The following is a 21325-nucleotide window of genomic DNA, read 5'->3' as shown; positions in this document are numbered from 1 at the left end:
GTTTTGGCTATTGTTGACATTGCTGCTATGAACATTGGGGTACATGTGCTCCTATGCATCAGCATTTCTGTCTCTCTTGGGTAAATCCCCAGCAATGCTATTGCTGGGTCATAAGGGAGTTCTATCGATAGTTTTTTGAGGAACCTCCACACTGTTTTCCAGAGCGGCTGCACCAGTTTACATTGCCACCAACAGTGTAAGAGGGTGCCCATCTCTCCACACCCTTGCCAACATCTATAGTCTCTTGATTTGTTCATTTTAGCCACTCTGACTGGCGTGAGGTGGTATCTCAGTGTGGTTTTGATTTGTGTTTCCCTGATGAGTGATGTTGAGCATCGTTTCATGTGTCTGTAGGCCATAAATGTCCATTTTAAAATGAGTAATTAAATAGATTAGGTTGCATATGACAAAAAACTACTCTGGAACTCAATAAAGTATAAGTATCATTATTTACTGTTATGGAAATATCACTATCGTAGTGGAAGTACAGACAGCATGCATACTATGATTGCATGCATGTAAAGATCACAAATTACATATAATTATTATGTAATGTCTAATTACATTTTATACATATGCTGTTACATGAACATTTTTTCAAGGACTTCAAAAACAGAATAGTAGCAATAGTTACCTCTGGGGAAAGAAACGAGAGAGAGAGAAATGGGAAAGAGTTTGTTTTTATTTATCATTTTATTCTTGCTTGTGAAGATTGAATTACTTGCTAAATACTTGTGAAATTTTAATATTGTATTAGATTTTTAGAATGTCTCTCTATTAAGCAAATAATTTATATTTACTTCTGGTTTTCCCAGGTTATTTAAAAATATTTTTAAGTTTATTTATTTATTTTGAGAGAAAGAGAGCACAAGCTGAGGAGGGGAAAAGAGAGAGAGAGAGAGAGAGAGAGAGAGAGAGAGAAAATGAATCCCAACCAGGCTCCACACTGTCAACCCAGAGCCTGATGTGGGGCTTGAACCCATGAACCGTGAGATCATGACCTGAGCCGAAATCAAGAGCTGGATGCTTAACTGACTGACCACCCAGGTGCCTCAAGTTTAAACTCTTACATTCACATTTACCAAATAGAAAATTTTTTTTAAGATTGTTTTTTCTTCAGAAGGAATATCAGATCATTGTCAGGAGCATTGAGCTCCATCTTGGATATGTTTAAGAATGTCTTCCAAAAAAAGAACAGAGACAAAAGGGAAAAGAGTCAGAAATATTATCAAAAGCAAATGGAAGGTAACAAAGTAGGAAACACCAAGAATCTATCTCTCCACCTAGACAAAAACTGCACTGGCAAAATCTATCTGATATAACTATTTTGGAAATATGGAATTCACTGAAGGCTTGAAATCTCTCAGGGAAGGAGAATTTTAGTAAATTTTAGTCAATACAACCTCACCACAGTAGCAGCTTCCCAGCCCCTTTTTCTCTAGGCCTATGGCAGACAGCACACATTTATTCCTGGAGCAGCTTGCACACAACTTGAGGGAGCCAAGGTGGACAAAAAGCACCCAGTCCTCCAAATATCAGGGGCGTGGTCTCTGATTGCGGCTTGCTATCCCTGATTACAATGGTGCAAACTCTCCAGTCGAAGGGACTTCTGGAAATTTAAAGAGTTGGCACCCTTTTCCCCCACATTGTTTTTCTTTTTTTTCCTTTTGGAAATGAGACATTCAAAACTAGGGCATTCAAAAGCAACTGCAAATACGGAGAAAATGTGACTGTGCATGCCAAGGGAAAGGCTCAGGCTCAGACAAGACTTGAGAAACTTTAAGTTTATGCTTCAGCTGACCCTTGGTACAGAGGCAACCAGTATGTTTACAAAGCAATATCAAAGAACAGCAAATCCCTGACATTTTCCCAAAGAAAACATGTAGATGGACAACAGACACATGAAAAGATGCTAAACATCACTTACCATTAGGAAAATGAAAATCAAAACCAGAGTGAGATGTCACTTCATACCAGTCAGAATAGCTAGTTTTAAAAAAGGCAAGAAATAACAAATGTTGATGAGGATTTGGAGAGAAGAACCCTCAGGTACTGTTGGTGGGAATGTAAATTAGTACAACCACTGTGGAAAACAGTTTGGAGTTTCTCAAAAAATTAAAAATAGAAATAGCATATGATCCAGTGATTCCAACTATTGGATACTCACCCAAGGAAAACAAAAACACTAAATTTAAAAGATATATGCACATGTATATTTACTGCAGCATTATTTACAATAGCCAAGATATGAAAGTAATCTAAGTGTCCTTTGATATATGAATAGATAAAGATGTGATATATGTATATATACAACAGAATATTACTCAGGAATAGAATGGACAAAATAGAAAAAAGGGATCAAAGGATACAAATTTCCAGTTATAAAATACTGAAATGAAAACTATAGCATAGGGAATATAGTCAATAATATGGTAATGACATGTGCTAAGAGATGGTGACTTTTCTTATTGTGGTCAGCATTGAGTGCTGCATAGAATTATTGAATCAAGATGTTGTAAACCTGAAACTGGTATGGTATATGTTAATTATACTTCAATTAAAAAATAAAGAGATCACCAAGGACCAGAGCAAAAACTATTAAAAAACAAAAATTAAAAAGCCTTGGGAGGGGGAAAATCTGATTGTGAGAATCACATTATTATATTCATATGTCCAGTTTTTAACAAGAAAAACCACAAACTATGCAAAGAAATAGGAAAATATGGCCTTTTCGGGGGCAGGGGGAAAGTTCCTGGAAAAGACCTAATGGCAAATCTACTGCATAAAGACTTTTAGGGGTGTCAGGGTGGCTCAGTCAGTTAAGCATCGGACTTCAGCTCAGGTCATGATCTCACAGGGTTCCAGCCCTGCATTGGGCTCTGTGCTGACAGCTAGCTCAGAGCCTGGAGCCTGCTTCAGATTCTGTGTCTACCTCTCTCTCTGACCCTCCCCTGCTCACTTTCTCTATCTCTCTCTCAAAAATAAATCATAAAAAATTTTTTAAAAAGACTTTTAAATGGTAATCTTAAAGATGCTCAAAGAACTAAATAAAGATGTACAGAAAGTTTAAAAAAAAATTCACATGGGAAAAATGGAAAACCGATAGAGAGTAAAGTTTAAAAAGAAATCAAAATTAATTCCAGACCCAAAAAGTACATTATCTGAAATGAAAAATTCACAAGAGAGGTTCAGAGGCAGGTTGAACAAACAGAAGGAACGATCAGTAAACTTGAAGACAGGACAATGAAAATTTATCAAGTCAGAGGAATATATGCATTGTGGGATTCCTTGAAGGAGGAAAGAGAGAGAGTAAGAGCAAGAGTGAGAGCAAGTGAAGGAGGCTAATGAGAGAATATATGAAAAATAATAACTGAAACTTTCCACATTTGATGAAAGGCATAAATATAAACATCTAAGACAACCAAAGAATTCAAAGTAAGATGAACTCAGACCCATACCAAGACACACTTTGATCAAACTTTCAAAAAAACAGAGAATCTTGAAACAGGGAGAAAAGCAATTTATTACATATAAGAGACTCTTAATAAGATTATCAGCAGATTTCTCATCAGAAACTTTAGAGCCTAAAAGGCAAGGTCCAAATATGTTAAAAATGCTGAAAGAAAAACCCTCAATGAAGAATCCTGTATTGGCAAAATTGTCCTTCCTATGTGTGAGAAAAATGAACATATTATCAGATAAACAAAACCTGAGGGATTTGCTACCACTATGCCTTCCCTGTAAGTAATCCACAAGGGAATCTTGCAAGTTGGAATGAAAGGACACTCGACAGTAACTTGAAGCTATATGAAGAAATAAAGTAAATGCATGGACAATTATAAAAGCTAGTATTATTGTAACAATAATTCATAACTCTAATTTTTGCTTCTATCTAACATGAGATACTAAGGCATTTTAAAGAATAAGTAGTATATGTTTTGAGGCATACAATATATAAAAATGTAATTTTGTATCACAGCAAATGAAAGGAATGGGAACAAAGTTATAAAGGGGCAGAATTTTCATAGGTTTTATAACTTAATCTGTTATAAATTCAAATTCTAGAGTTTTAACTTCAGATTGTTCAATGTAATCTCCAGGGCAGTCACAAAGAAAATATCTAAAGGATATACACAAAAGGAAATGAGAAATTAATTTAAATGTTTCACTAAAATAAATTAAAGCTAAGATAGGACAGTAATGTAGATAATACAAGACAAAAAAGCTCTTAAGACATGTAAAACAAATAGTAAAATGACAGAAGTCTCTTCTTATCCTCAATTACTTTAAATGTAAATGGATTAACCCCCTCAATGAAAACGGGATTGGCAGAATAGATAAAAAGAATGATCCAAATATATGCTGTGTATAAGAGACTCACTTTAGGTGCAATGTCACAGATAGACTGAAAACGAAAAGATAAAAAATAGATATTTCAGACAAATAGTAACCAAAAGAAAGCAAGGGTGGTTATATTAATATTAGATATGATATACTTTAAATAAGAACTTATTATGAGACAAAGAAAGACATTATATATTAATAAAAGATTCAATACAGAAAAACAATTATAAACATTTAAACACCTAATAACAGACCACTAAAATATCTGAAGCAAAAACTGGCAGAATTGAAGGGCAAAATTTATAATTCTATAATAATAGTTGGGAACTTCAAATTCCCCGTTGTCAATAAGGGATAGAACAATGAAACTGAAGATAAGTAAGGAAATAAGGGACTTAAGCAACACAATAAACCAGCTATATCTAACAAACACACACAGAACATTCTACACAGTAACATCATACACATTCTTCTTACATGTACATGGGAAACATTTTCCAGGCTAAGCCAGACGTTAGGCCACAAACTAAGACTCAATACATTATAAAAGATAGATATCATACAAAGTATCATCTCTGTAGATACTTAGATCTACACTTAGATCACATTAGGAAAACTAGAATATCTACAAGGTTGTGGAAATTAAGTAACACACTCAAATAACCAATGGATCAAAGAAGAAATCCCAAAGGCAATTAGAACATATTTACCAACAAATTAAAACAAAAACACAGCATATGGAACGCAGCAGAACAGGGCTAAGAGAGAAATTTATTGTTATTTATATTTTGCTTATGTTAGTAAACAAGAAAGATATCATATCAACAAACTAACTTCACAACTTAAGGAACTAGAAAAAGAAGAACAAACTAAACCCAAAGCTAGCAGAAGGAAGGACATAAAAAAGATTAGAACATGAATAAATAAAATAGAAAATAGAAAAATAGAGGAAATCAATAAAACCAAAAGTTGTTTTTTGAAATGATCAAAAAAATAGATGAAACTTCAGCTAGGTTAACTAAGAAAAAATGAAAACTCAAATTACTAAAACAGAAATGAATGTGGGAACATTACTATTGATTCCACAGCAATGAAAATAATTATATGAAAGTACTATGAACAATAGAATGTCGACAAATTAAATAATCTAGATGAAACAGACAAATTCCTAGAAACACAAAACCTAACAAGATTAAATCATGGAGAAAAGGAAAATCTGAATAGACAAGAGTAAATAAACAATCAGTAAAATAGTTAGGAATTATTCAAGAAGATGAAAATCTTACACAATGAATACTATAAAATATTGTTGAAAGAAATTAAAGGCATAATAAATGTAAACAAACGCCTTTGTCCATGGATTAGAAGATGTAATATTACTAATATTCAGTACTACACAAAGTGTAGTTTACATTCAGTACAATTTCTATCAAAATCCCAATGACAATTTACATAGAAATTCAAAATTCATATGGATTCTTAAGAAACCATGAAAAGCGCAAATAATCTTAAAATTTAAGGTCAACCTAAAGGACACATACTTCCTGATTTCAAAGTAGAGTAAACTTTACTTACTACAAAGCTACCGCAATCAAGATTGTGTCGTACTAGAATAAAACCAGACATATAAATCAATGGAATAGAAAAGAGAGTACAGAAAATATCTTCACATATGGTCAAGTTATTATTGACAAGAGTGTTAAGATCATCCAGTGGGGAAAGGACAGTCTTTTCAATATGTGGTGGTGGGAAAACTGGATCTTCATATGCAAAAGAATGAATCTGCACACTGACCTAACAGCCTATACAAAAATTAACTCAAGGGGTACCTGGTTGGCTCAGTTGGTTAAGCCTCTGACTTCGGCTCAGGTCAGATCTCACGTTCGTGGGTTCATGTCCCGTGTCAGGCTCTGTGCTGACAGCTAGCTCAGAGCCTAGAGCCTGCTTCTGGTTCTGTGTCTCCTTCTCTCTCTGCCCCTCCCTCTCTCATGTTCTGTCTCTCTCTGTATCAAAAATAAATAAAACATTTAAAAAAATTTTAATAAAAAATTTTTTAATAAAAAAATTAACTCAAAATGTATCAAAGACCCAAATATAAGACATAAAACTCTAAAATATTTAAAAGAAAATATAGGACAAAATTTTATGACATTGGATTTGACATCTATTTCTTGGATATGGCACTATATCCATATCCAAAAGAAAAAAACAGATAATATGGATTTCCAGAGAGTTTTAAAACTTTCTACACCAAAAGGCACTATCAACAGAGTAGAAAGGCAATTCATATAATGGGATAAAACACTTATAAATCATATGTCTGATAAAAGATTCATATCCAGAATATTCAGAGAATTCCTGAAACTCAAAATAAAATGAAAATCTGATCAAAAATAAGCAAAAAACTCAAATAGATATTCTCCAAAGAAGATATACAAATAAAAATATACAATTAAAAAAAATACTACCTATACTACTACTATCTACTACTACTATAGTATAATACTACTATCAAGAAATCAGAAAATAACGAGTAGAGATAAGGATGTGGAGTAACTGGATCTCTTGTGTTCTATTGCTGGGAATGTAAAATGGTTCTGCAGAGTGGAAAACAATATGGTAACTCCTCAAAACATTAAGAAGAGAATTTCCATATAGTCTAGCAATTCCACCTTTGGATATAGACCCAAAGGAACTGAAAGCAGGGTCTCAAAGAGATATCTATACATTTGTGTTCACAGCACCGTTATTCATAATAACTAAAATGTAGAAGCAATCAAATATCCATTGACAGATGAGTAAATAAACAAAAAATATATATACATATGACAGAATATTATTCAGACTTTAAATGGAAGGGTATTCTTTTTTTATGTTTAGTTTTAAAGGAGAGAGAGGGTGCAAGCAGGGGAGGGGCAGAGAGAGAGGGAGACACAAAATCTGAATCAGGCACTTGGCTCACAGCTGTCAGTACAGAGCCCGACTTGGGGCTCAAACCCACTAACTGCGAGATCACAGCTTGAGCTAAAGTCAGACACTTAACCGACTGAACCACCAGGCAATCCAAAAAGGAAGGACATTCTGAGATAAGCATAACAGGCATGGACCTTTAGGACATTCCTCTAAGTGAAATACAAATAAAAGTCACAAAAGGATAAGTACTGTGTGATTCCGCTTATACGAGGTAATGAAAGTCAAAATCATAGAGACAGAAAGTGGAATAGTGGCCACCAGGAGGCTGAAAGGGCGAATAGGGAGTTATTATTTAATGGGTATAGATTTTCAGTTTTACAAGATGTAAAAGTTCTGGAGATGGATGAGGGTTATAGCTGTACAATATTATGAATGCGTTTAATAGCACAGAACTGTACACTTAAAAATAGTTAAGATGGTAAATTTTATATTTTGTGAATTTAAGTACATTTTTTTAAAAACCAAAGATACCATCAAATGATAAGGTTTAGGTTATGTGGGTAGATGTATTTGTCAAAACTCAGCAATTATACACCTAAGATTTGTATGTCATTGTTATATGAATTTTTATCTCAGAAGAAACTATATCAAATACAGAACCCTAATGAATGAAATGAATACTTAATTATTCAGAGACAAGCATACTAACATTTGCAATTACTGTCAAATAAATTTTAAAAATCAGGTGGATGGATGATGAATGAATAGAGGGATATATAGATGCACAGATATGTGATAAAGCAAGCACATTGTATAGTACAACATCAATAGTAAAATCTAGGTTTCAAGTGTATGGGTGTTCACCATAAAATTCTCTCAACTTTGTTGTATGCTTAAATTTGGGGGTGGGGGCACCTGGGTGGCTCAGTTGGTTACACATCCAACTTCAGTTCAGATTACGATCTCACAGTTTGTGAGTTCAAGCCCATATCGGGCTCTGTGCTGATAGCTCAGAGCATGGAGCCTGTTTCATATTCTGCATCTCCCTCTCTCTCTCTGACCCCCCCTCACTCATGTTCTGTCTCTGTCTCTCAAAAATGAATAAACATTTTTAAAAATTTAAAGAGTTACCAAAAAATTAAAAATTAAAAAATAAATTTTTAAAAAAAAATTTAAGGGGAAAAAGGAATTTTAAAAAAGCAAATAGAGGCATTCAAACATCTTAGCAGTTTGGAGCTGGGTGAGTGAATAAATAACCCTTCACATTTTAATAGTTTCTAAAGCTGTGTTTATAACAGTATATTCATCAATTTCATAATCATGAACCATTTTATAATGATATGTAAGGCGTTCTCTAGCTAAGAAGTCATAAGAGTATGATGTATTTGGGAAACCCTATTATCCACAATAAAAACTGAAGTATTGGTCCTATAAATAGAAAGTTTCAGTTACTAAGAAAATTCAATTTTGGTGAAACAGTTTCTTCTCTGTGATGCTGACTAAATCGAGTGTATTTCTAAATAAGAAACCTTTTGTGCATGAATCGACTCATACCCACAGAAAGCTTCATTTATTTCCATGTTTTTCAGAACCTCCATTTCCTTAATTCATTTACATTTCTAATAAATTCAACAGTCAACTTGTGTATTTGTTTCTAATCTTTTGAAAGGGTGCACAAAAATTTAATGTAATCTATTTCAATATCATTTGGAAGTACTTCAAATCTAGATTTAGTCAGTTATGAAAAATAAGTACTCTTGTCTACTTCGGTGTCTTACAGAAATAAGGATGGTCTTAAAAGTAATCTTTTAGTGTATCTAATGAATTCTAATGGTGGAACTAATGAAAATCTAACATATTTAGCTGGTTCTCTTATTTATCATTCGTTGCCCTTTTTAAAATTAAATTCCTGTTTGTGTGAGTCTGCTCTGTGTAGAAGCTGAATGTGTTCTTTTTTAACCTCGTGAGAAAAGAACAGCGGAAGACCGGTGAAAGAAACCCAGAAATCGGACAGAATTAATAAATGCGGGTAGAGGTGACGCTCATTTCACAGACCAAATAGTATGTTTACAGATAAACTGCTTTCAGGTCATCTGCAAAACTAAAGATTTCCCTACTTTCATTTTCTCAGTGTGCTGGAGTAAAATACCCAACTAAAATGCCTGCAGCGCTTTTTAAATGCAATTTTCCTTTCCATTAGAAACAAAAGCATGTGCATGAATTTCATTTACTTGAACTTCCTTGCATGCATGATGTAAAAACAAGGAGACCTGTTGCTGATTAGTTGTGTGGGTTTTAGCAAAACATTTAACGTATCTGGGATTCAGTTTGCCCATCTGTAAAATAGAGAGAATTTGATGGGAAAATCCATATACAAAAACTTGAAAGCTCCTGAGTATGCAAATATGAATTCATGTTATTATCACTGGCTTTTCACACAGCCAAAGGGCATATTCCTGACTGACTTATAAAAAGAATCAATTCACATGTAAACACACATGTACTCACACAGCTAAGCCAAGGACTATGAAAAGGAAATAGGTGCCGTATAAAACAAAACTCCTGACAGCAAGTAGCTTGTATTCATCAATCTCTGTAACAAGGTACCAAAGTCAAGTGCCTTTGGGTCCAGGAAGAAACCACAACAGTATACATGCCTGCCTGCATAATGGTAGGGTATGGAGAAAGTTCAGGGAGAGGAAGGAAAGGGTGTGTTCCTTTAGAGGTGTTCAAATTCCATACTAAATTGGTTGTGCTGGCAAACTCACAGTTGTGGCTCTGTCAGACTGTGGCTCAGATATAGTTAAACACATAAAATGAAAACATATGAAATGATAAGAAAACAATGAAAGGCCCAATTCAGTAGCAGACTAAAATTCAGGACCTGAGAATAAACTGGCGCACTCAGTTGTCAAATGAAAAAGAGAGGACGAGCCAGTTACCCTGAAGACTGAATAATATCCAGATGGATGGGAACAAGTTCTGAGAACTCACGCACCCAGCATGGAATGAATGAGTTTTCCTTAAGGGCCATCATTCCTTAGAAGACTGAAGATTGTTGAGGATAAGCAAGAGACAAAGTCAGGAGCTAGAAGACAAATGTAAAGAAGATTGCAAAGGAACATAGACCGTATGTGACAGGGTGTAGGGTGCCACTGCATATCAGGGCAGAGACAAGCCAATGTACTTTCCTTCTTAAAACCTTGCAGTAAAAAACACTGATACAATAAAAATGTAACTAATTAAGAAGTGCTGAGGACTGGAAATTTACAAAGGACAAATATTTCAACATGGGAATTTATTTCAAATGAGTAACTTATGAGTAATTTGTTAAACAATTTTCTGATTTTTTTTAAATTTTTTTAATGTTTTTCTATATTTATTTTTGAGAGACAAAGAGAGACAGCACGAGCAGGGGAGGGTCAGAGAGAGAGGAAGACATAGAATCCGAAGCAGGCTTCAGGCTCTGAGCTAGCTGTTAGCACAGAGCCCGACGCGGGGCTTGAACCCACAAACTGTGAGATCATGACCTGAACCAAAGCCGGAAGCTGGATGCTTAACCGACTGAGCCACTCAGGTGCCCCAACAATTTTCTGATTTTGATTAAATTGTGAAAGATGTTGAAATGACTAAAGAAATCAGGGTGGGGCTTAACTGGGCAGCTTGTAGAGTCTACTGTACCCTCTGGGGGTACCCCAGTCTATGGTGATAGGCACCCTTTCATCTTTGAGCTGTTTTACAACCCTATAAGTTATAAAAAACTGATAATAATGTAAATACTTTTTCATAGAAATGCAAATAAATTTTGATTTGAAGAGAAGAACTTATGCCCCTTAGGACTCACTTTTACACTTATTTAAAAAAATAATTTCAGCATTCTCAATTGTGTAAACAGATATATCTGCTCTCTACATTCTCCTTTGAATCACTTTTTAATGATTTACTGGTTCCCTCATGTATTCGTTTCTTAGGGCTGTGCAACAAATACCAGAAGCTCGGTGGCTTACAATTTATTTTCTGTTTTGGAAGCTGACAGTTCAAGGTGTCAGCAGGGCCATGCTATCTCTGAAGGTTCTGGAGAAGCATCCTGGTCTGTACCAACATTGGACAGTTGTTGAAAATCCTTGGTTTCCAGCTGCACTACTCTAGTCCTGGAGTCACAGGACCATCTCCACTATGACTCTGTGTCCCTGTGTCTTCACATGGCTTTCTTCTAAGGACACCAGTCACTTGATGGAAGGCCCATTCTAATCAATTATGACCATGTCTTAATTTGCTTATATTCACCAAGACCCTATTTCCAAATAAGGTCACATTCACAGACACTGGGAGTAAAGACTTCAACATCTTTATGGAAGGTACAGTTCAGTCCACAACATTTCATTCATTAATGAATAGAGAAAAATCGATGACAAATATTTCAATAAAATAAACAAAATATTTCAATAAAATTAACATTTTTATAAAAGAAACATATTCCTACTCCCATTATATACTTTCAACAGTTAATCTTAAGGGACTTCCTTCACATCAATCTTTCCCAAATACTCCCAGGTAATAAAGAGGACACCAGAAGCAATGATTCCATACTCAAATTGTCATGCTGTGTTGTGAACATGTTTCTGACTCTATCCGTGGAAGAATCCTTCACTGCCCTCCTTCTGCATTAGATCAGCATGTTTTCACCCATCATCACTCTGCTGGCCTGTAGAAAAAGCTATGTGATTCTTAACATCTGAGATCACAGTGGTCATTCTCTCTGTCTCTTTCTTCTCAGACCTATTCTCCACCTCTTTCTGTCTTGCTGTGTGCCCTAAGCAGTAGACCCTTAGGGGATGTATTACCCACATTTCTTGTTTTCTGCTTTCCAGTGGGTTTGGCTATAGGAAGGCATGGGTAAGAGATCAAAGACTGGGAAGAGAAAGGGGGTACTGGGGTAATTTATTACTTTCCCTACAACCACACTCCTACCCTCCGACCTCCCCCAACACACACACACATGCCAGGTCCATATTTTCTGGCACTGCCAGCATGCCTTCATGACTATGGCCCCTAAGAGGCCCATGGCTCTCCTTATTATGCTTCAAAAGTTCATTACTCCATATGGGGTAATTACTGCTTCTCACTACTGATTTTCTTGGGCTCCCCCCTCCCACTTTATGACTTTCTTGTCTGCCACACAGCTGTAAGTTAGTCCTTTCAGTAAAGTCTCCAGTTGAGCCATCTGAATGGAACTGTTTCATGCTGGAACACTGACTGATGCAATCACCATTCAACAGAATTCAACATTAGTCAACTCTGAATTTAAATATAACTTAAATGCATATGCTCATAATAAGCTACTAAAAACTAGCTACTTGTGGAATAAAAGGTTACAAGACTAAGTCAATGGTTTCTTAAATTTTTAAACTTTTAAACAAAATCCTGAAGACTCCTTCTTGGTGCATTTATATGTATATTCTTCAGTGTTCACCATGTTCTTTTTGCTTTCTAAAATCTTTCATCTTTTTTATGACAACCTGATGAATCATACATCCGTAATTATTATAGAGAACCTCAGTGTAATAGGAGGTCTAAGAATAGCATGTGGAATAACATAGCATTATACAATGCACTGCCTCTTTCAGGACCATGCAATCACATACGTCAGTTCTCGTAAGTGGTCAGGGGACCACACAGACTTCCATTCCCAACAAGCAACTTTTCAGCAAACTACGTACATATCTAGAATATGTATCTCTGGAAATAATATTAGGTAAAAGCGTCTATAAAATATTTAGACCTAAAAAATCATTTTTCACAACTGAACCCTCTGATATATTGAGTCTCTGGTCAGTTGATTAGAGAACCAACAGACTTCTGCTACATTCATTTCCTTTTTCTTTCTTTTTTATGGAACAATATTTCTCAGTATTTAATGTGGATTTAGTGCTAAAGTTATACAATAGGTATACCTCATGAGGATTTTAATAAGAAGAAATAATTTTAATAACAAGGAATCTAAAAACATTTTGTTCAGAGTGTTTCCACTCCACTTTATAAATTTGCTGACAAGGGCTAGAGGATATTATCCTGCAAATGGAATAAGAAATGAATTCTCACCCTGATTCCTTAACTGTAACAATGTATAAAAAACAACCTTTCTGGGCTAGCATTTTCTCTAAGACAATTGGATTAAAAAATAACATTAAGATGGCTTTCAGGGTTTGGATTCTATATTCTGCCTATAAATTGACATTTTTCTCTCTACTGTCTCAGGAGGAGAGCCTAAGGATTTCTTATTTTCACAGGAGGAACTGCCTGGTGACAAAGCAGGAAGGGGTTGACTGTCAGGAGTGCTGCCTTAAATCCTGAGTATGCCAAATAACTACACTCACTCTTTCAGGACTATCATCCTTCATTCAAATAGTTGTGGTGGCCACTGGCCACAGAAGGCCTGATGAAAGAACTTCAGGTCTTCATTTGGAAGACCTTTCTCAGATTAGTTTGTTCTGTCTTTTAATAATGATGAGGTAAATTTCTCTCTGCCTGTTAAAGGAAATCTGAGAAAATGCCCACAGATGTCTTCACATGGTACCTGGATCTCCTTGTGACCTCCAAGGGGTTTATGTCTACCTTTGACCTCATAAAATATGGAATAACTTCATCATCCTTTAAACTTTAGTCCTTTCAACATCTGGTAAATTCTCTCTGAAAACAGCTACTTTTGTTGAGTTTTCAGCCATTAGTTTGTCTAATTTTAGTCACCTGTGAGCATTCATTTTTACAATGATTCCAGTAGTTTCCTTCCTTGACTGCCATCAGTAGTTGGTCTCCTTCCCTTTAATCTCATAGAAATAGTCCTTGCCATCCAGGAGTTCTAGTTCACAGCCTCCTGTGCCTGCCTGGAAACCAGGAGTGACTAATTAGTTTTCTGAGAGGCACAGAGTCTGGCACACAACCCTACCTCCACTGGAATCCTTGGAAGCTGAACAGTTACCATCTACCTCATGAGTTTCTCCATATCAAACACATGCCGGAAATACGATAGGACTATAGGAAGAATCTGGTGGATCTTCACAGAGCAGTAGAGCAAAGGGCAAGAATTTAACCTTAATTTTTCATCATATACCACAGAAAGGTTGGCTATAAATCTTGGTAATTGGTTCATAAAGATCTCTCTTTTTCCTTTCCTCCTTCCTCCCTCTTCCCACTTAATTTCTCTCCTCTTTGCTTTTTAATTCTTCCTCCTCTTCTTCCCTCTTCTGCCTACTGATCTCCTTTCCCAAGTCCCTTCCTGAGGAAATTTTCCTTGGTTTGCCTTCTCTTTTGTCTTACAAATTCAAGCGTCCCACTTTTTCTTGGAGTTAATGAAGTTCACATGAAAAAGAGATATGCTCCTGTTAACATCTAAACCACTACCCTGGGTGAAAAGATCTTATTCTCCAGCCATCAGGAATGAGTGGTGAGAGATACAATAGGAGGCTCTGTCCCTCACAAATGACACATCCTCTACCAGATGGTGAGGTTTTCAGCTGATCCTGTGATACGTGACCCTGACGCCACAGTGCCTCCTTTATTACTGCTCTCTTATGACTCACACAAATATAGTGGAGGCCAATATTACAGATGTTTCAAAAACAAACATAAGTCCTGCTAAAATAATAAAGTATTTCCTTGATGATAATAGAATTTTTTTAACTCACAAAAAATAATTCTGCGTAATCCAAAAGGATGAATTATTTAAAATTCTATGACACCTCCTAGCCAGCCATTCACCTTATGAAGAGGAGTTGTAAAGAGAAAAAAGCAGACCCTGATTTGTTCTTCAAGAAGCATAGATCCTCTGGGGAAAATGGGATTCAGAAGATCAAAGTTACATGCAAAAGGGACTTTTACAATCACTAAAATGAAAAGATTTTACTGAAGTAAAATATAAAAGGTGTTTTGCACATCCAAAAGTACTAATAATGAGACATTAAAATTCATTTCCATTTACTGTCTTTTGTTCACTAGATAATAGCCTTGAATTGTCTTTCACCAAAACTTTCATCCAGATTTTTTTTGTTTTTGTTTTTGTCTTGGTTGTGGAAAATATACATGCTTAGAAGTGTTTTCATTTTCTAGGATCTAAGATTCCACCCAAATGTTAATGGGTGTCTGATACAGGGTTTAGAGATATTAATGCCCTCTGTAATCCCCCTGCAGTCCTCAAATGAGTACTCTGTTGGAGATAGAAAAATGGAAGGTATCTTTATGTAATATACTCAGCTGTGCTAAAAAGGTATTTTTCAACAGGCTTCCCCAACATTTGGGATTATAGAATCTTAGCTCAGCTGAGGATGACATCACACTAAAAGGTTTGTCCATATGTCTTTTCCACAGAACACCCTAAGTTCGATTTTTCTAATAATCTCACAAGTGCAGATCTAATACTCTGGTTTACCTTTATAGCCTCGAGACTTAATTGCAGATTCTCTATTCTTAAATTCTGGTGTGTTTTATTTCCTATTGCTATTTCCAGTTTTTCTTTTTTTCTAATTGTTCCCCAACAGAAATGAGTCATGATTTGGTAGAATCATAATGCGCTCAGCCACGGGAAAACAAATAGAAGTAAATCCTGGAATAAATGTGCCTGCTGGGTGGGGTTATGTAACTGCCACGCCAGTCTCTGTGCAGGGACAAGAGGTACGCATTACACAGAAGGTTGAGAAAGGAACTTTCTCATTAGTTTTCATAAAGGGGCCCAGGGGAGAGAGAACTGATAGAAAGAAATGGATATTATTTTAGGGCTTCTGTTCCCTGCCCAATCACTTGGACAAGTTTTAAGCCCTTTATGAAAAATGGCTTAGGGCCAGAAAAAAGGTTGCTATATTTTTAAGAGACACTGGGTAGAAATATTGCTGTTTCTGGACTGAGGTGACACAGGGCAATGCAGACTTGGAGAGTATAATTCCTCCTCAACTGTGCAGAACCTAGCACATCTCCAGCCCTACAGGGATGGGCAGCTTAAGATACAGTATCCTTGATGTGCTCCTTGATGTACTTATAATATTCTCAATATGCACTTTGCCACCAACCATATCGGCACTACACTTCTAGCTGCTTCACAGAGAAGTCAGAATAGGAAGGAACAAAGTTGATGGATGCCATCCAGTAATGCAAAAGATAGGTGTGTGAACTCTCACAAGGGCACCCCTGTGGTCGAACAGAAATACCAGAGGGAGCTGTGTGGAATCTCTGCATATGCAATTGGTAAGACTAGACATTGAGCTATTAAGATTAATGTGATTTCCTTTGTGTCCATATATAGTTTAGGGCTGGTGACATTTAGGTAATAACTACCTACCAACGAAGAGGGTTCCAAGTTGAGGAGGCGTTACTCTATCTAGGATGTTTCTATATGAAAATTAGTTGGAGCCTTTAAAAACTTCTCATAAATGAATTTACTACTAGTTCTAATTTAAGCAGTGTATGCAAAAAAAATACAAAAAATCAGGATTTTAGCTTTAAAAAGGTAATCAGAAAAAAATGTCAGATTTTGAGTAATCACTGAAAAAGCTAGAAGTAAAGCTAGAGTGTTACCTGAGAGAGAATTATCAAATTCGAAAAATCTTCCCAAGGGAAATGATTTTCAGAAGGAAAATGGAGCTCCAAAAGAAAAATGTTATATCAGAGGAGCATTGCTTCAGATTGCCTATTTTGAACACTAAAAAGAAAACTTTCATTATTGATAAGTTCATGACCAGGGACCTCCTTACAAGGCATCTTTCAACAGAGTTAAATAAAGAAAGGAATAATGAACCCAGTATTATCATTTGACTGTGATTAAATGCCAGAAACAATAAAAAGGAAATTGTTGCATGTTGTTAGGGCATTACTGTGTTTGTAAACGTTTGCCGTTAAGAGGATATAATGTTAAAGAACCCATTTTTTGGAACCAGACTGACTAAAGTTAATTTTTTTCCTCTACCAGTTTCTAGTTGGATGTCCTTGGTTTCTTTGGCTGTAAATTAGAAATAGTAATAGCATCAATCTGACAGGTTTAGTATGATGCTTAAACTGATACGTGTAGAATGAATGGAATGTGGTCACATATGACAACGTTAAAAAAATTATTTCTCTAAAGAACTTAATAATTATGAATTTTTAAGTATATATTAGACTTTAAAAAATGATTCCTTTATTACCAGCTTTCAAGCATCATTTTTACTGCTGTCTTTTCATATTAATTAATAAAAAAGGCTATATGCCCACTTTAATCAGACTCCCTTAACTCTGATACAATGGAGGGGCACCTGGGTGGCTCCGTTGGTTAAGCGTCCGACTTTGGCTCTGGTCATGATCTCACAGTTTGTGGGTTCGAGCCCTGTATCAGGTTCTGTGCTGACAGCTCAGAGCCTGGAGCCTGCTTCAGGTGCTGTGTCTCCCTCTCTCTCCACCCCAACCTCACTCGCACTCTGTCTCTCTCTTTCTCAAAAAAAATAAACATTAAAAAAGTTTTTTTTAAAAACTGATACAACGGAAAAGTGGGACATTTTAAAATATATCTGGCCCAATGAAGAAGGTTAATAACCAAGTTAATAACTCATAAGCACATATTAGTGAGTGATGTCATGTTCTAAAGCACTTGCTCATCTGCCATTACTTGAGAACAGTAGCTTACAGCAGTCAAAAACCTGAAACTTTCACATGGTCATGGTTATGAACCAGGAAATAGGGAATTAAGCAGAATCAGAAAAGCAGATGTTGACTCCTAGGAGTCAGTACAAGACCTCACAGATAGCTAGAATGACTCATGGTACTGGGCCTCTTAGAACGATATCCAGTGTAACTAACATGTTAACAAATTAAATGCCTGTTCTAGGATAGTCAGAAAGAAGTCTTAGATTTCCTAATGGACACTTCAGTAAGCAAGATTGAGGTAAGGCAGAGAGAGATCCCAGAAGACTGAGACATTGGGGGATTGGGAAGATGCTCGGGGTGGGAGGGAAGATAGGAAAATAATTCTGTAAAGCTGCCTTATTTACAGTTTCACGTCCTCTGACTCTCTACTGTGCCCTGGAATATAAGTGGGCACCAAGCAAATGAGGAGGAATTCCTGCTCTAGAAAAGCTATATAGTTTGCTAGTTAGCTAGTAATTGGAAAGATAGATTATAGATAAATAGATACATATCATTTAATATTCATAGAGATCATCAAACTCAGTAAAGACCAGCTCTGCCTTACTGATTTTCCATGTCATTGTCTCATATTTTGGGGGGAAACTCTCCCCTGTGGTCTGCCTGCAGTATTTTTGAGTGATCATGAAATGCTGAGCACTATGCTAAGAGACATGTATGCATTGCCAAGAGATTTGTGTGCATTCTGAAAATTCAAAGTCTTTTATTATCCCCACTGTATAGATGGGAAGACTAGATCTCAGAAAGGAGAAATGCATCTCCCAAAATCAGACAATTCATACATGTGGACTTATGATTTCAAACCCGGGTCATCCTGATTCCCTCCAGAGAGCTTCGGTTTTACTATGAAGCCACTCCCAAGGGAAACCTTGAATTTTTGCAGTGGAGGCCACCTGACCAGCTTCTAGAAATCCACATGGGGCACCAATTCAGTAAAAATATATGGAGTGGAACTTGGGCATTTGTAAGTTTTTAAAGCTCCCCAAGTGAGTCCAATATGTAGTCAAGTTTGAAAACAACACTCATCTACTCCATTTTAAATCTAATAGCTTTGAATTTTTTCTTTACGTAAAACTGCCACAGAATATCTCACATGGCCTCCTCTTTTCATAAATGAAAAAAATCTTTTTCTTAAAAATGTATCTCCAAATTCATCTCTAACTATTCTCAAAACTCTAGAATGGTCCTAGAAGCCTAATCCAAATGCTTGTTTCCTGCTGTCATTTTAATTAGTTCATTACTTTTTATCTCATGGATCAGAGTATTTAAATACTTAGTAAATTTACAATGATCAGTAGCATGATGATTAAGGTTGAGAATTTGGAGCTGGCACATTACGTTTGTGTCAAAATTAAGTAGCATAGAAAGGAGTCTCAAAATAATGCCTGCCACATAGTAAAACACTCAATAAATTTTAGTTACTATCATTGTTATTTTGTGCATAACAAGAGAATATGTTTCCCTTTGTTGTGTACATACTCAGTCATAAGGATGTAATCATATCTCATTATTTGCCAACTCTCCCCAAATCTAAAAGGTCATTGTTTTCTCATCAACACTAGGCACATCATGATCCTGTCGCAGTGCTGGAAAATGGAAAACTTACTGCAAGTTTCTTTTACCTCCATCATTGAATGTGAGCTTCAAATACTTCATCTGATCTGCCACTATTACTGCCCACCTGTTTTGTTGTCTTAGGACAGCACTCAAGCAATCCTGCTCCACTCCCAAGCAGACACTGTCGTAATTAAGACAAGTTCTAGGTCTGGTGTAGCACATGGAGTTTGAGTCTGTTTCTATCTACACCATTGTATCAGCTGCCTCCCTGAGGCTCAGAATGTAGGGGGAACTTGCAGTGGATACACTGGTGAGGTTTCAGGCTTTCAACAGTTAACACTCAACAGAACTCTGACTCTCAACTGACACAGTAACATTTGCACCATAACCTTACAAGGTTTTTCAATTTAGTAATGAACACTGAAACATACATTTGGCACCTAGACTCCTCTTTTCTTCCTGCTGTTTCTTTTCTGTAGATCTCAGCCTAAAGGCTATAGAGTTTTTTTTAATGAATGACAGACTGTTTTCTATACATCTTTTCTTATCTCTTTGCTGCAGTATATTTTGCTTAAGCCATTTATTTTCTTCCTTTTTCTGTTTCTGTCAACATATGCTATTCCATTTCACCTCTGAGAGGTACACCTTTCAAAGATGGCTAAGAAAATTTTAAAAAGAGAATATGAATTGATTCTCATGTACAGGAATGATTAGTTAGCTTTATTTTTAAATTTGAGAACCATAATCAAAATTCCCATGGAGAAAAAGATAGGGATATTCACAGAGGACCTGATCAAGTTCTAGAGGCCATCTAGACATTCCTTCCTTTTTTTTTTAATGTTTACTTATTTATGAGAGAGACAGAGTGCAAGCAGAGGAGGGGCAGAGAGAGAGGGAAACACAGACTCTGAAACAGGCACCAAGCTCCATGCTGTCAGCCCAGAACTGGACCTGGGTCTCGAACCCATGAACCATGAGATCATGACCTAAGTTGAAGTTGGACACTCAAAAGACTTCAGCTAGGAGGTGCCCCAGACATTCTTGAACAAAAGGTAGCCAATGTACCAGGAAGTCTAGAGTCTTTACAGACAGTGGAGCATAGTATCAATAGAGGCCATTAAATAACCAAATCTACTACATTCTCTGAAAGTTCAGATGCACATAGTAGCTGAGGGATGTCTGATACCATAGCCTCTGCCCAGAAGGCCAAGGCCAAGGCCAAGACCAAGGTGCCCTGCTCAGAGCCATGGCAGAAGCCTGTCAGTCTGGGCTCATCCAGAAGTTTACCAGAGCAAGACGGAAAAAAAAAAAGCTCCCTATTACTAGAAAATTAATCACTTGGAATTGGAGATATTTGTCACACATCATAAAAAACAGTACCAAGGAGTAAATTATGCACATTTGGAAACCACATCAAGCATTAAACTGTGCCTCACTGCATTAACATGTCCTGGTAACCTTAAACACTGTGCATAATTTCCCAAATTGCCCACATTATACACAGTGCATAGCTTGACCTGTTTACATATTTAAACAAGAGATTCTCATTCCAGCTTCATATGATATGATAATGTCATCTCCATTAGTATATGTGCAGTAGCAATTTTTGCAATTTTATACTTTAGAGCCTATTCTTTGGAAGTACACATTTCTGTGGTATTATAAGAGAAAAGACTTAAAATCTTATTATTCTAGGACTCACAGCCCAAATCAGATATTGACCACCTTATCCTAAATCATAACCTATCTATGGTTTGTACTAGATATGATAGGACCAAACATTTTTACATTTCAGAACAAGAGTGGATATAATGGGGTTTTATACTAGGGTACAGCTGGGCTGCTACCT

This window comes from Suricata suricatta, chromosome 5, assembly GCF_006229205.1.
Source record: "Suricata suricatta isolate VVHF042 chromosome 5, meerkat_22Aug2017_6uvM2_HiC, whole genome shotgun sequence".
Lineage (NCBI taxonomy): Eukaryota > Metazoa > Chordata > Mammalia > Carnivora > Herpestidae > Suricata > Suricata suricatta.
This window is presented reverse-complemented; position numbering follows the sequence as displayed.